Here is a 6,419-nt window from a genome sequence, read left to right on the forward strand (position 1 = left end):
ACAGGCAGGGGTGGAGGGTCCTGGATGGGTGTTGGTGTTGATAAGTTGTTGGAGCTTGCGTTCCTTTGCACATGAAAGAAAATGATGCGGAATTTCAGTCAATAAGGGAAGTTCCGCCCCTCATTCATCCTGATTGGTTGGTGGACCATCCACACCAGCTTGGTCCTCCAATGCCGCCCCTTCGCCATATTGGTCCAGAGGTACCGTCAATCAGCCGGGCATTGTGATCTGGAGCATGCGCAGTGCACTTATGCACGGGACGTGGAGCCGCTGGTGAGAAACTGCCGGAGGAGCGGAAGGGATGGAGCCGGAAGAAAAGTGTAGGTCCCAAACCCGCCCTCCCCACAGTAACAAACAGAGGCAGTCGTGTCAAATGTAAAGCGGATGAGAAACAGCCGAGTGTGGAATAGTAATGGAGCCGGTGGGTTTGTACCAACCCTTCACATACCCCGGATGGAGGCCTCAAATCCCAGATAAGAAGCTTCCTCTCTCGTGGTTGTAGCAAAAAATAGCGATTGTTCCTCGGTCACAGGCCCGAGTTAACGGCCGCCATCTTAATAAGGTCAATATTGAGCAGGGCGCATGCGCAGTCATCCCCTGTCCCTGTCAGCAGGAGGAGAGGATTTTGTGAACTTCTATCCTGGACTCACTGGGATGGGCTTTCGAAACTCCTTTCACAGGGTGTTCGAAGGGGAGGATTTACACACAGCAAACTCAAACCAAAAATGAGGTTTATCTCTTTTGATAGAGGTTTTTAAAATTCGGAATGGGGTGGTCTATCCAATACTGGGAGCCTTCTTCAGCTCTCTGCCCAAAGGCAGCTCTGACTGACAGCCTCACGATCTCCATCACGGGTTGGGGAAGGAGGCAGGTCCAGAATCCACCCCAGTCAGAATGGGGATTTAATCCTGTACTGTTGGCACCAATCGGATCCACACTAGTCATCCAGCTGCCCATGGAATCCATGTTGTTGTGGCAACAGACACTTATACATGCACGTTGTCACCTGGAGCTATGGATAGTCATGGGAGAGGCTCCAATTTCTTTCCATCTCATGCAGCTGACCAGAAACCTCTCCCATTGTTATTGTTTGCCATTGGTATATGTTGGCAGGATTTACAGGTTGACACTCAATCTGTTTGGCTGAATAATAAACGCACCACCCTTGGCCATCAAATCTTGGGGTGGGACTTGAACCTGGAGCTTCAGGCTCAGAGGCAGGGACACTTCCACTGCACCACAATCTCCTGAAAATACAATAGAGACTAATAAATCCGACAGGGAAATAGGAGATCTTTCTTTCCTCAGGCAGTAGTTAAAATGTGGAACTCCCTACTACTGGAAGTGGTTGACACAAATAACTTAAGATGCTTTCAAAAGGAAACTAGATGAGAACATGAGAGAAAAGATAAGCTGAAAGGCTGAGATGAGGTTGGCAGAACAGCAGGAGACTCGTGTGGATTGGAAACTCTCTCAGCGACTGGATGGGCCAAATGGCCTGTTTGTTTAATGTATATTATATGTAATTCTTTGTAAACTCATCTTACAGGGTGTTAGAAGAGGAGGATTTGTAGTCAGGAAAAACAAAACAAACCTCATGTCAAAACCTGAAAGTCATTTGATTCATCAGGATTTGAAGATTTGTACATCTGAAGGGATTTAATTGACTGCCTCAGCTGGAAACTGGTGAGAGGCTATTCACCTGCTCCTCCTGTGGGAAGGGATTGATACAGCTGGTAAACATGCTGACAAGACAGCTCACAATAGTGAGAGGCTGTTCACCTGCTCTGTGTGGGAAGAAATTCATGTGTTCATCCAACCTGCTGGCACACCAGCTCGATCACTTTGATAAGGAGCCTCTTCAATGTTCTGACTCTGAGAAAAGCTTTGAAATCTCCGAGGAACTGACACCAACACCAGCAAGTTCACACTGACAAGAGACCGTTCAGCTGCTCCCACTGCGGGAAGAGGTTCAGGCTGTCCTCCCGCCTCGCGGAGCACCAGCTCCTTCACATCTACAGGAGGCCGTTCAGCTGCTCTCCCTGTGGGGAGTCGTTCAGTGAGTCAGTGCATCTCACTGAGCACCAGCCAGTTCACACCAAGGACAGGCCGTTCAGCTGTTCCCAGTGTGGGAAGAGATTCACTCAGTCCTCCCATTACACTGAGCACCAATTGGTTCACTCAGAAAAGAGACCTTTTAAATGTACTGAATGTGAGAAGACCTTTAAAAGAAGCATTAATCTGCTGAGATACCAGTGTATTCACACTGGGGAGAGGCCGTTCCTCTGCTGCGTCTGTGGGAAGAGATTCACTCATTCATTCCACCTTATGATACATAAGCGAGTTCACACTGCAGAGAGACCATTCACCTGCTCCCTGTGTGGGAAGGGATACAGTCGGTCATCTGAACTTATGATACACAAGCGATTTCACACTGGGGAGAGACCGTTCAGCTGCTCCGAGTGTGGGAAGGGATTCACTCGTTCAACCCACCTTTCAATGCACAAGCGAATTCACACTGGGGAGAGACCATTCCCTTGCTGTGTGTGTGGGAAGAGATTCACTCAGTCATCCACCCTGCTCACACACGAGAGTTCACACCGGAGAGAGACCGTTCACCTGCTTCGTGTGTGGGAAGAGCTTCCCTCGTTTGAGCCTCGTGTTGGTACACGAGCGCATTCACACCGGGGAGAGGCCGTACATTTGCCCCGTGTGCGGGAGGGGATTTACTTGTTTACACCACCTGCTGAGACACCAGCCTGTTCACACCGGGGAGAGGGCGTTCATGTGCTCTGTGTGTGGGAAGTGTTTCACTGAGTCGTCCAGCCTCCAGAAACACCAACGCATCCACACTGGAGAGAGACCGTTCACCTGCTCCATGTGTGGGAAGAAATTTGTTCAGTCATTTGATCTGGTGAGACACGAGTGAGTTCACACCAGGAAGAAGCTGCTCACCTGCTCCATGTGTGAGAAGAGATTTACTCGCTCATCCAGCCTGCTGAAACACCAGCAACTTCACATGTCACCGACAAAGTTGGATTGTGTTGTTGCTGCTGTAGATCATGTCCAGGACTGAACCTTTTCTCCTTTCTAATTCCAGATTATTTCAATTCTCAGACCTTCTGTTACTCTCAAGGACAATTCCTAGCTCCCCATACCTTCCCGAGTATTTTCCCTAGCCTTGGGATCCAGGGAAGGTATTGGTAACACACGTGGGATCACTAAACACAAAACCCAATCTATTATTCACTTTCAGGTACTGGAATTAGTGTGTGTCCCACAGCATCTCTCTCACCTTTGAACATCACACCTGTAAAGGAGGTTTAATTTAGATCCTCATAAACTTAACAGGAACCAGCAGACTCTGTTAAACTGTTAGTGTGCTCCTGTATTGCTCTGTATTTTGCCTGTAATGGAAAATGCCTGAATCCTTTGTCCCAGTGGAACCTTTGCTGTTATGAAATGTGGGAGAATATTAATGAGTCTCTCATCCTTGCCCATGTCTGCTGCAATTGTGTAGACAGTAACACAGCCTTGTGCTCACACCCAGAACAATGCACAGATATCCTTGTGTTTATGGTTTGAGCAGGGTCAGATCACGGATGTAATGAACAATTATAAATATCTCCAGTGTAGCTGCAGCTTTTTAGATCAGAGCTGGGGAGAAGAGAGCTCTGAATCCACTGTATTATCTGTTCTCTGGATCAGGTAACTACATTTTTTCAATATAACTGTTTTATTCAAGAAATACATTCACAGCTCAAAGACTGAATTGTAACTTACAGCAAGAAAATTCATAAAATTTAATATAGATATATAATCTAGTTAAAAACATGGGGAATATGTGACAATCTGTCATAACAAAAATCGGCAAACAAATGCAGCAAGTAACAGGGAAGCTGTGAACGAGATATTAGAGGAAGGAATATTGAATTAAAATTATGTTAAAATTACAGACCAATCCACCATTCCTATATTACAGGCTCTGAAGTATATAAATGATGACATTTATAATTACTTCATAGAGGATTGGAACCATGTAAGGAATTACTCTGTCTGTATGATTGCAGTGCTGTTAATAAAGTCAGGAAAAGACAATCTGATGTTGTGAGATTGATTATCTGGTGTCTGAAACCACAAGATTCAACATTTAGAGTCAACAAGATGAACAAGGAAACACATCACAGCCCAATACTCCAGCTCGATATTCCCAGGAGAAAGTCTGTTATCGAACACCTCGAGTGGACAGAACAGAGGAAGATCCCAAATGTAAGAAACCCTCCAATCATTTGTAAATATCTTTCAAATGTCAACAGGTTCCAAATGTCAGTCTCCATTACATTGAAGTTAATGGAAGGTGAGAGCAGTTGAAGGTTCCATATTGAAATGCACCTTCTTGTTATTGCCTTACATTGGTAGACCCAAGAATATCACACAAACATTTTAAATCCTCCTACCATAATTATCACAGTCATTTTCAGATTGGAAACTTAAACCTGCTGTTTCACTCTCAATCAGGAACAGATCACAGTTTTACATCAATCTCTAATTTGACAGCACGTGTCCAGCATTCACAGTTGTTCTTCCTGACTCTAAACCCAGTTGTAAAGCTAGGAGCTCCGAACCATGGAAGAGAGCGGCAGGGACACATTTCTTACACACCTCAGGATTAACCCATAAGTTCAGTCCTGGATGTGATTAACAGCAGCAATAAGGACACAACACAAACCCAGTCGTCACTAGTGGACTTGTGATAGTGTCAGCTGGTGGGATGAATCAATGATTCCCTTCCCACACATGGAGTAGGTGAATGGCCTCTCCCCTGTGTGAACTCGCTGGTATTGCAGCAGGGTGAATGCCCGAGAGAATCCTTCCCACACACAAAGAAGATGAACGGCCTCTCTCCAGTGTGAGTCCGTTGGTGTCTCAGCAGATCACTGCTGTTTTTAAAGCTGTCCTCACAGTCAGAACATTTAAAAGTTCTCTTATCAGAGTGAACTCGCTGGTGTCTCAGGAGGTTGGATGAATGAGTGAATCCCTTCCCACACACGCAGCAGATGAATGGCCTTTCGCCAGTGTGAACCCGCTGATGTTTTGTGAGATCAGATGATGTCTTGAACCCAGTCCAACATTGACAGCATCTGAATGGTTTCTCGTCAGTGTGAACACGTTGATGGCGCATCAGTTCCCTGGAACTTTTATAGCACTTTTTGCAATCTGGGCATTTAAAAGGTCTCTCATCAGAGTGAACTGGCTGGTGTTTCAGCAGGGTGGATGAATCGGCAAATCCCTTCCCACACTTGTGGCAGGTGATCGGCCTCTCCCCAGTGTGAACTCGCTGGTGTGTCAGTAGGTTGGAAGAACTGGTAAATCCCTTCCCACACTTGGAGCAGGTGAAGGGCCTCTCCCCAGTGTGAATCCACTGGTGTTTCAGCAGGGTGGGTGACCTAGTGAATCCCTTCCCACATTCAGAGCAAGTGAACGGTCTCTCCCCAGTGTGATTTCTCTGGTGTGTACGTAGGCTGGATAACTGAGTGAACCCCTTCCCACACTCAGAACACATGAACGGCCTCTCCCCAGTGTGAATGCATTGATGAATTTCCAGGTCAGATGGGTAATTGAATCCCTTCCCACAGTCCCCACATTTACACGGTTTCTCCATGACATGGGGGTCCTTGTGTCTCTCCAAGTTGGATGATCAGTTGAAGTCTCGTTCACACAGAAAATGTGTATGGTTTCTCCCCACTGTGTATGGTGTGCTGTTTCTTCAGACTGTTCACTGGATTGCTCTCACTTGGATGTGTGTGTCTCGGATATTTTCCAGTCACACTGATGTTTGAAATCTTTTCCCACAAACAGAACAGACAATCATTTCTCTTTTCACATTAAAAGTCTGATGATATTCAAGTCCTGATGAATTGAAAGACTCAGATCTTGAAATGATGTTTGGTTTGAGTTTCCTGTTTGCCAATCCTCACCTAACAATACCCTGTAAAAAGAGTTCACAAAAGTCATGATGTCAGTCCAGGATAGAAATTCAGAACAGACAATTCAAGTTTCTGTGTAACATGTTTTCCCTCAAAGCTGTAAAACCCCATCCCACAACCCATCTTCCCTGTGCAGATTCCAGTTAAGTTTCTGTCCTCCTTTCCCAGTTTTCTCTCTCCCTCTCCTCTGGCTGGGTCCAGTTCTCCAGCTCTTGTGTGCAAACTGAGAATAAAATCAATTAATCAATCATTTTCTCTCCTGGTCACTTGGACCCTGAAGCCCTGATTACCCAATGTCCCCTCACCAAGATGGCCAGGGAGGCACCCGGCTGGCTGAACAAGACCTGCCCTCCTCTCTGAAATGGCAACCGGTAGTCTGGGTAACCTGGGCATGTCACCAGGAAGGGAGCCCCACCTCCCATGTCTGCCTAT

The 6,419-nt window shown here is 46.3% G+C and overlaps 1 long non-coding RNA gene across 1 annotated transcript; it reads left to right on the top strand.

Annotated features, from left to right (window-relative positions):
* The first annotated feature begins 205 nt into the window (after positions 1 to 205).
* Positions 206 to 4,098, top strand: LOC121270582. The gene is made up of 2 exons (XR_005941577.1): positions 206 to 320; positions 1,550 to 4,098. It is a non-coding gene; the product is annotated as an uncharacterized LOC121270582 (long non-coding RNA).
* The last annotated feature ends 2,321 nt before the right edge of the window (positions 4,099 to 6,419 follow it).

The sequence above is a fragment of the Carcharodon carcharias genome, chromosome 27 (assembly GCF_017639515.1).
Source record: "Carcharodon carcharias isolate sCarCar2 chromosome 27, sCarCar2.pri, whole genome shotgun sequence".
Lineage (NCBI taxonomy): Eukaryota > Metazoa > Chordata > Chondrichthyes > Lamniformes > Lamnidae > Carcharodon > Carcharodon carcharias.